Source organism: Phyllostomus hastatus, unplaced genomic scaffold (assembly GCF_019186645.2).
Source record: "Phyllostomus hastatus isolate PE091 unplaced genomic scaffold, TTU_PhHast_1.1 phas_contig_2513, whole genome shotgun sequence".
NCBI lineage: Eukaryota > Metazoa > Chordata > Mammalia > Chiroptera > Phyllostomidae > Phyllostomus > Phyllostomus hastatus.
In genome coordinates, this window is record NW_025333804.1 from 70560 (window position 1) to 81208 (window position 10649).

Genomic DNA, 10649 nt, shown 5'->3' on the forward strand with positions numbered 1-10649 from the left:
ATGTGTATACCGATTCAAGGTAAGCTTCCCTAATTTTGCAATCACATGGTTCCATGTGTAAGGAAAAAGAACTGTTAACTTTCAATAAAAAGGAGATTAAGCATGAAGCAGAAACTTAAAAATTATTAGAGGTTGTTCAGGTACCTTTACAGGTGGCAGTTATACACTGGCCAGAACATCAGAAAGAGGAAGTGTCTAGAGGAAATAAGCTGGCTGATTGAGCAGCAAAAGAGGCTTCTAAAGGAACTTTTATAATGCCTTTGGTACCAGTTCTAGAGTTGTCACAACTTGACCCAGAATATTTAACTGCAGACTTAGAAAAAGTTGAGAGCTAGGGCTTTGATGAAGAAGAAACTAATAGTGGATGAAGAAACAATAAGAAAGGAGTTGTACTGCTTCCTGAACATTTAGTAGAGCCAGTCATGAAGCATTTGCATGAGTCCACTCACTATGGAAGGGACTCACTAACCACATATATTAAACAGGCTCACAAGTCATAGAATTTCTAAAGCTATATGAACAGTAATTGCCAGATGTGTTGTGTCAGAACAACCCCAAGACAGATCCCCATCAAAAGAAAGAAGGGAATCAATACCAGGGACAGAGACTATTTGAGGATTGCTAAATAGACTTTACCCAGATGTCGAGGGTCTGAGGGTGGAAATATTTGCTGGTCTTTGTTGACACATTTTCAGGATGGGTAGAAGCCTATTCTACTAGAATGGAGAAATCCTCGAGGTAGTGAAAGGCTTAGTGAAGGAAATAATTCTTTGCTTTGGCCTACCCAGCAGTATCCAGAGTGATAATGGGCCTGCTTTTGTTTCAGAAATTACACAGAATGTTAGAAAATTTTTAGGAATCAAGTGGAGACTCCACCCAGCATGGAGATCTCAGGCTTCTGGAAAGCTAGAGATGAATCACACCTTGAAGAAAAATGTAGCCAAACTGTTATAAGAAACTCATTTCAGGCTATGATTGGGGTGGGAGATACGTGTATAGATCAGAAAGTGATGGTAAAGAAATATGTACAACATTTAAGTCAGATTTTAGCTTTAATGAATGACCTTGCCTGTATTACAGACCTCTCCCCAACAGATTTGCTACATTCCTTTGAGTCTGCAGATAAGGTGCTACTCAAGACTTGGACAACAGCCTCTCCAGAAAGCCAATCAGAAAAAAAGTGGACTGGACCTTGAGATGTACTCTTTGGCACTCCAACTATGTTGAAGTGGGCAGGAATAAAACCTTGGATACATCACACCCAAGTAAATGAAGCACCGGAGGAAAAAGGACTACTGAACCTCAAGAGAACCTTAAACTCACCTGTTGAAAAAAAAATGACTTATATTCTTTGTGTTACTTTTATGTTTAACCCCATGTTATAGAGAACTTGTTCCTTTGAAATGAGGTTAAATTTTTGGGGGTATATTTAGCAAAAAATATTCTAAACATCTATCAATTTTGTCTTGTAGGAGGAACTCAGGTTGAACAAACTTACATTTCATGTCTTATAGGTGATTGTACTCCCTTGGAAAGGTATCAAAACTATACTTTCTTTGAGAATATCAATAAGAAAATAACCTATTTTGGTGTTTATACTTGGAGAATAGTGGTAACTCTAAAGGACAGGGAAATGTTTTCCTTAAAAGTCACTAATGTAACCCCAGCTGGAAAGGATGCAACTTTTGTTTACTCTGCTAAAAACTGTTTTGTGCTTTATCATACCTTCTCATTGCATACATACAATGTGCCCCCTTATGTGGATCTGCAATTAAAAGTGTTTCAAAGCCACATACCAGTTGGTCTAATGCTAAGATATAGCAAAATGAGTACTTCCATATGAAATTGATTTCACAGATATAAGATACCTTAAACAAACAGTGGGGGAATGATGGAGGACTGGAGTTACAAAATTTTAGTTTTGGGAAATAGTTAATAAGCTTAGTAATAAATGTATGAAAAAAACTATTGTTCTAAGAACTGAAGATATGACCCACCCTGACTCCAGGAGACAATAAACAGTTCCACCCTTGAGCCTCATGAGGACAGTAAGCCATTCCACCTGTTATCTGAGCTGTTGTCCTCCAGGGTGAGGTGGCCCCCACCAAGGACACAGATCAAAAAATGCTGCAGCTTTTACCTGATTAACTTTTCTCCTAAATTCCACATCACTTACCTACACTTTTCTTCTCCTTATAAAAAGGGTTGGTTGAAAATGGAATTTAGGACTGTATGTTGGGGTACATAACTAACCATCTTCTCAGATCACCAGTCATCTGAACAAAGCACCCATAAAGATTCAAACCTGTATCTCCTTATTGGTCTGCTAGGTGACAGGCAGCATGAACACTGACTTTTGTGATTTCATATTCTGGCTAGTCCATGCTGAGACAGATTTTGGGAATCTCTGGCAAAAATTTTTTTAGATGTTATTCATTTATTTTTAGAGAGAGGAGAAGGGAGGGGAGAAAGAGAGGGAGATAAGCATCGATGTGTGGGAGAAACATCGATCAGTTGCCTCTTGCACACCCCCGAACCAGGGACGCGGCCCACAAACCAGGCATGTGCCATGACTGGGAATCAAACCGGCACCTTTTGGTTCACAGACTGGCACTCAGTAGTCCACTGAGCCACACTAACCAAGGGCAGAAGACACCATTTTACCAGACAGACGTCTGCAAACCAGAAGGCACCTTATTCCTGACTATCTAAGTCATGAGTCAGGACTGTAACCTGAACCAGAAAGCACAGCGATTCAATCAAAAGTGAAGATGACAAGAAGTGCTGACAGTTGGAGGAAGAGAGTCCCCAAGTAAAACCACTAGGCAGCTGCTAGGAGTCTCCTAATCCACAGCCCAGGCCCCCCGAGTCCAGGCAGCCAATGGGACACACCGCCAAATACTCAGACTTCCTAGAGAGTCCCAAAGTCTGTCCCTGCATGGAGTCGCCAGAATATGAAATCACAAAAGCCAGTGTTCTTGCTGCCTGCCACCTACCAGACCCAATAAGCAGAGACAGGGATTGGATCTTTATGGGTGCTTTACTCAGATGGCCGGCGATCTGAGAAGAAGGTGTCTTATGTACCCTAACATCTGAAACCCACCCTTTTTGTAAGGACAAGAAAAGTGTAGGTAAGGGGTTTGGAATGCAGGGGAAAAGTTAATCAGATAAAAGCTGCAGCATTCTTTGATCTGTGTCCTGGGCAGTGGGGCCTCTCCTCTTGGAGTGCAATGGCTCAGATATCATCTTGATTGCTTGAGACCTCCTGAGGCTCAAAGGTGGGACTGCTTATGGTCTCTGGGAGTCAGGATGGGTCATACCTTCAGTTCCTGGAGCAATAGTTTTTTACATACATTGATTACTAAGCTTATTAGCTATTACCTGAAACTAAAATTTTTCCAACATATGAGTCCCCCCATCATTACTTCCCTCAGGGCAGACCATGAGAGAGAGAGGGAGAGAGAGAATAGAGAGAAGAGAGAAAAGAAAGAGAGAGAGAGACAGAGACAGAGAGAGAGAAGAGAGAGAAGAGAGAAAAGAAAGAAGAGAAAAGAAAAGAAAGGAAAGGAAGAAAGAAAGGAAAGGAAGAAAGAAAGGAAAGGAAGAAAGAAAGAAAGAAACAAAGAAAGAAACAAAGAAAGAAACAAAGAAAGAAACAAAGAAAAGAAACAAAGAAAGAAACAAAGAAACAAGCCAGCCTGCCAGCCTGGCTGGTGTGGCTCGGTGGACTGAGTGCTGGCCTGCGAACCAAAGGGTTGCTGGTTTGATTCCCAGTTGGGGCACATGTCTGGGTAGTGGGCCGGGTCCCTGGTGGGGGGTGTGTGAGAGGCAACCACACACTGATGTTTCTCTCCCTCCTTTCCCCTCTCTCTAAAAATAAATAAGATCCTCTTAAAAAAGAAAGTAGATTGCAAAATTATCAAATGCCACACAAAAAATTGAAACAGTTGACAATTATCAAAATTCCAGGACTTCCTAAACCTGCCACCATGGAAGCAAAAGGACAGTATTTAGCTGATGCTGCAGCTAGACAGGCAGCATTAAACAGCCAAATTATCTAGACCTGAGAATGCCCCTCGATTTCTATTAAACCCATAAAAGCTTTCTTTTACAGTCCCAATGGGCAGCTGCAGAGGAAAAAGAGAACATGGCAACGAAGGGGAGAAACTTCGCCCAGACAAAGAGATATGGCTTGGCCCTGGCTGGTGTGGCTCAGTGGACTGAGCACGGGCCTGTGGACCAAAGGGTCGCCGGTTTGATTCCCAGCCAGGGCTCATGCCTGGGTTGCCGGCCAGGTCCCCAGTGGGGGACGCACAAGAGGCAAGCACACATTGATGTTTCTCTCCCTCTCTTTCTCCCTCCCTTCCCCTCTCTAAAAATAAATCAATAAAATATTTTAAAAAGAGAGAGAGGCAGAGATACGGCTTGGACCCAATCAGAAACCGATGTTACTTATAGGAGCTCAATTACCTATACTGTACTTTCACATGTACACGAGTTAAAATTAGAGTCCTAAAAGATGATTTCATGGAGTGAACAATATTACTGGAAACCTTCTCCCTATTGTAGCTCACACATAAAGAACAGAGCAAATGTTCTACCTGCCCAAAATACCTGGGCCCAAGCCCAGGAAAATCAATGCCATGGGGGCCCGAGGACATTTCTCACTTCCTTTAGATCCAGGTATGGTCATTGGGTTTTATCCAAATGCCACCATCTCAAGAATACAAAAGACATGTATTAGTTATGATTTTGTATGGGTTGAGGCATTTCCTTGCAGGAGAGCACCAGCTTCAATGGTAGGTAAATGATTTTTTAAAAAATGTAAAGTAATTCCCCAGTTGGGGAATTGCCTCTGAGTCGGTGACCGAGGGACTCCTTTGCTAGACAAACAATGCAATCCATTCGTAACATTTGGCCTATTCTACAGTATTTTCACTGTGCTTATCACTCCCAGTTCTCTGCATTGGTAGAACATACAAGTGATACAATTAAAACTCAACTAGGTAGATTTTCAGAAGCTTTTAATCTCCCTTGGCCAGAAGCTCTCCTTGTGGTGCTCCTCAGCCTGAAATCCATGGTACGCATAGCCTTCCTCCTTATGAAATCATCACCAGCCACCCTATGAATCTAGATGAAGGGACGTGCAAATCAACTCTACTAAAGGGGACATTCTGCATTATTATTAAGGGCTCATTAACCAACTTATAGGGGCTAATAAATTACTAACATTTCACAGTGCACTCTTGGGAGACAAAGACCTCAAAGACCACCATTTACAACCGGGAGATTTTTGTCCATTGGCAAAGACATTAAAGACTCTCCAGCATGGTTAGAAGGACGCTTATCTGGGGCCTAACTGCAGATGGACACTTGGCCCTGTCTCTGACACTGGCCTCCATCCACAGCAGAGATCAAGGATTTTTCAAGGATGAGAAGCCACTGACCACGAAGGCAGACAGCTATCCCAAGACGTCAACCAGGCCTGTATGCTCACAAATTGATGCTGCCATTGATTGAATGTATATAAAATCATATTTAATAGTGTTATTATCCTCCTTATGGCTTCCTAATGGAAGCAATAGCTGTCTCCCCAGACTCCCTTCCTTATCAGTTATGAAAAATTTAACTCATCTTTCCCACCTACTAGACGACGATATTCTATTTATCAGTTATGATAACGAAGTTAACGCTTTGTTGGCCACACCTTGGTCTTGTCCTACTATCAATATAAGCTTTGGTACATTTTTTCTCCTGGATGTACCTATTATAAAAGACCCATCTTGGGCAAATCACTCCAAGAACACCTCCCTGATAATTCCCCTAGTAGAACTATGTAAGGATCCAATCTGAACGAGTACTGTACAGCTATAGGAATGGATGATGAAAAGCTAAGAAAAATACCTGGATGTGATGGGGAAAGACTTGCAGAGAACGTTTCTATCTGTCACAGTATTATCTTGTCCTTGGAATCACTGGCCATGCTCTTGTGGCGGTGGCCGTGAAACAAGAAAAAAAAATCAGTGGGTCCCCATTTCAAAAGTTATTGGGACTACTTGGTAGGTAGGTATGTCTGTAAATAGCCCATCCTCCTCGCGTGCTGGACGATTGTGGGAAGCCCTATGGAATATTCAGACTCTAGCTCATTTGGGGCTTACCTCTACCCATTTAACTATGGCATGGGAAACTCAACCTTTTGGGTCCATTCAGTATACCCCAACGGCTCCCTAGTCATAGCTACCCAATGGCAACAACATTCCTGGTGGATCCAACAACACTGGCCCTCTGAAAGAGATACGGGTGGGGTAGTTGGAGGATTAGGGGCTGGCCTTGGTGTTCTGGGACAAGCTGAACTTGCAGTTGATGAAGGACTCTATCTAAAATAGGACATATAGAGGGACTGCTGTTTTAAGATGAAGGAAAAGGATGGGGAGCAGCATGGAAAGCCAATAAGGCCAGAGCTCAAGGGATAGAACAGACTCGACAGCCTATAAAAAAACTCATGCACAAACCCAACAATGGGAACGTGCCTGTACCCTGACCCAATGGGGCCCATTGTCTCTGCTAATGCAAATGGAATCCGAAGTAGCTCTGAAACAGTGGCCAACTATCATGGGTGCAGAGGCCCAGGCCAGACACTTACGGGACTCATATGGTCTCCCTTGATTTTGGAAAATTTGGGATGGGAAATGTAATCTACAACATTGTGTCTGAAAAGCTCGGGCACCTTGGTTAGATCCTAAGCTCGAATTCTTAGTAGTTCAACCGGCTGGCATAGAGACCATCCTCAACACCAGAAAACTTCCAATGGCAAGTAGACGGGCCATATTTAAAAATAATGAACAATGGGAACTCATCTCACTAGCTGGGAAAATCGGAAAGATGAATGGTTATGCTCCTCATCTACACGGAATACTGAACCCACCCAATCCTGGCCTAATCTATCTACCCCAACAAATAACAATATATGGTATGTGCGAAAGGGGCATTTTTGCTGGGAAGGGTTAGAGAATTCTTCTGCTAAACCAAGTTATTTTTATTGTAATAACACCAAGTTTATGTTAACTACTACTGGAATATAGTGTAACATTGAAATTATAGGCGAAATAACTTTGAGGTTAGAAAAAAACCCATGATAATGTTGACACTGGAAGTCCAATACATTGGGGAATTGAACTTAATCCTCCCCATGAAGTCCTTTCAATGGGAACGAAGTGGCCAGAAGAAAAATGAGAGGTTCTGGATATTGAAATAGTACAAAGTCTCAATTCATCTGGCCAAACACATCAAAGGTACAAATAACAGTGGACAAAGGAGGAGAACGTATTATTAGGTGAGAAAAAATGTTGTGATGACACATGTAGAAGGCTTTTCGGTTGGCTGGGATGCTTGCTCCCCTCAGACTCTTCCTTGTCTGGTATTAGATGTTTTGTGTTCCTAATCGGTGTTTCTGGTTTAATACTGTTACTCCTATGCAAACGCTATACTAGATGCAGAAAAAGGAAATGTAAGAGGAGCAGCAAAAAGACTCGGATCATGGTAGCTCAATAATAAGAAATGATCGAGAATACTTTTGAACGAGGACATGTAGGGTCTGACTGCCTCCCAGTCACCTGCCTTTTTGAATAATAACAACTTGACCTTAAATGCCATCTAAGGTTATGGTCTTGCCCCATTTCCAGTATCTTCCCTGTTCAGCAAGAGAAAGGCTGACTCTGAGACTTCCTAGGAATAACCTTCCTATCACCGCGGCACCTCGTTATGCAACCAAATGGTTGATCGACAGTGCATCCTTTGGACTGATTTATGACCAAGAGGGGAAATGTGGAAGAAAAGGGGCCGCATCTGAACCTGACAAGCTCAGGGGAGGCCTGCGAGGCAGCCTGACAAACTCAGAGACCTAAAGTAATCACAAAGGATGGTCTAAAATGAAACCTTATTAACTAAAAGCGGTCCATGGTGGGTAGTCGTGTCCCAGGCCAGTGCTTTTTCCCTAACAAAGGTCAATCTTTACCTTAACTAAGGCTGTCTATTGTCTTTTTGCATCTACGATAACATACCTTTGGAATGTCAAGGTAACTTCCCTCCCCACCCCCCTCCCCGCCCCTGCCCCCCAAACTCCTTGGGCACAAGTTGAGACCACAGTGAACTGTCCTTTCCCCCACCTCTGTAAAAATAGTATGTGCCTATCACTTTACCTTTTATCCAATCCCAGAGGTTTCCCTGCTTTGCGTTCTCCTGCCTCCCCCTAACCTATCACCAATGGACTTCACGTAACCCCCCCTTATGGCTCCTCCTTTGATTCTAACGTATAAAATAAGGTGCTAAACTGCCATTCTCTGGAGCATTTCTCAATGCATTGAGATGTTGCTTCCCAGCAATTGTTGTCAGTTTGGCTCCAATAAACCCACCAAAAATTCTCAACAGCTTCGAACGTTTCCTAACGTTGACACTCAGAAAGCACAAAAGTTCAGAGGATTCAGTCCCACAAAAAGCCTCTCCCAGAGACTAGAGGTGTCTCTCATGGATTTTCTTAACTATACCGGAGGGCCTCTGGGAAGCTCAAGGTTGCTGTCCCTCAGCCATCCCAGCAGGGCCCCCCAAAGGAAGGTATTGCTTTGAAGAAATATATGGGTGAGGCTTGAGTGTACTAGAGTGAACGCTGTGAAATCCACATGAGACCCATAAGGTTCTTGAGAAACTTCCATCGGCAGGAACGCTGCGAGCTTGGACTAAAAGGGAAAGAGCAGGTACAAAATGAAAGAGGCTGCTGGACCGCCATTATTCTACAGGCAGACAGCTGGATGACAGAGACCACTCAAGAGCAGACACCTGCTACCTTTCATGAAAAAAGGAAGGATGGCTCAGAAGGTGGAAGCAAGGGCCTAGAGGTCAGAACAGAGAGCCAGGGAAGACTTTTCCAGGCTTTGAAATTTTATCAAAGAATTTTGGCTGGTGTTTCCCCAGCTGGATTCCCAAACAGCTTTGGGACCCTAAGTCCTTTCTGCCTTCCAACTCCTCCCCCTATTAAACCAGAGGATTTATAGCCGTTACCCTCTCCCTGTCCCACCATTGTGTGTTGGGAGAGGAGAGCTTGTCACTTTAGTGTCATCGGTCCCCAGATGGAGAGGAAACGTCGGCCGGGAGTCGCATTGCCTGGATTACACTTGGGAATCTCACCCATGCCCGGCTTAGATGATTGAGGTGACGAGATCGTGGGCTGTGAGCTGAAGTGCCTTCAACGAGCTTTTGGAATTGAGCTGATGCCATAATGCCCTGACATTTTGGAGATGGTGGAACCAGGGGAGTGAATTTTCTCTGCGGGACAGACTGGATCAACTGCCAGCCACAGGGCAGACTGCGGTGGGCAGAATTCTAAGGTGTCTCCTCGTGCTCCTCGTGGCCCTCATCCTCGTTTAACCCCCTCCTGTGGACTGTGAGAAGAGCCCATGAATCTGATGGAACATCGTGTCCCTGATGATGTTATATGGGAAACGAGATTTTGCAGATGTATTACGGTCCCAAATCAGTGGACCTTCAAACTTGGGTGGGCCAGGCCTAATCGTGTGAGACCCTAAAATGGTCCACGCCCCCCAAGAGACTCAATCGTGAGAGGGTGTACGGCCAGGTCCGTGTGGCCAGGAACTGTGGCCAGGAACTAGGAGCAGAGAGTGGAACTGAATTTGTCCAGTAACCCAGACGATCTTGGAAGTGAAATCTGCCTCAGAGCCTCCACAAAGAAACACCACTCAGTGAGACACTGAGCAGACAACAAAGAAAGCTGTGCCACGCATAGACTTCTGACCTACAGAACTGTGAGCTAATAAGTAGACATAGTTCTTAAGTCTCAAAGTTATATGGTAGTTTGTTAGGCAGGGACAGGCAATACAGATGGCATTGCTGGGTTACAGAGAATACACATATTCAGCTGTAACAGATAATGCCAAAGGGTTTTCCAAGGTGCTGCCATCAATTTACACTCCCAGAAGCTTTAGAGAGTTCTTCCTTATCCTTGCCAAGCCTGGATTTTGTTAGTTGCCTTGGCTATTCTGGTACATGTCTGGTGATATCTCACTGGGATTTTAACATGCATGTCCCTGGTGAGTGAGGTTGAGCAGCTTCTTACTTGTCCGTTGGTCAGGTAGTTGGATGCCCTATATGTTGAAGGTCCTGTTCAAATAGTTTGCCAATGTTTCACTGCATTACTGTTTTCCTTTTGGATTGTAGGAGATATTATATTCTGGACATGAGACATTTGTGGGACATACACGTTGCAGACATCGCTCTCCCATCCTGAGGTTTCTCTCCTCACTCTCCAAATGTGTCTTTTTGGGGAGTGGAAGTCCTTGTTTTGATAAAGTCCTAACAAAGGACCGATGTTTTCATCTATCACTGGGGCTTTTTGTACCCCGTCTCTAACATCTTTGCTGACCCCAAGGTCATAAAGATACGCTCGCTCGTTATTCTCCATAACCTTTAACTTCTGGGGTTAATTTTTGTGTACAGCACAAGTTAGGAGCTAAGAAGGTAATCCAGTTGGGCCTGCTCCACTTATTTCAAACACCGTCCTTCCCCCAGAGTGTGCCAGTGGCACAATTGTTGTAATTGAGGTGATTGCGCTTATGCGAGTCAGTTCCTGGTCCCTTCTC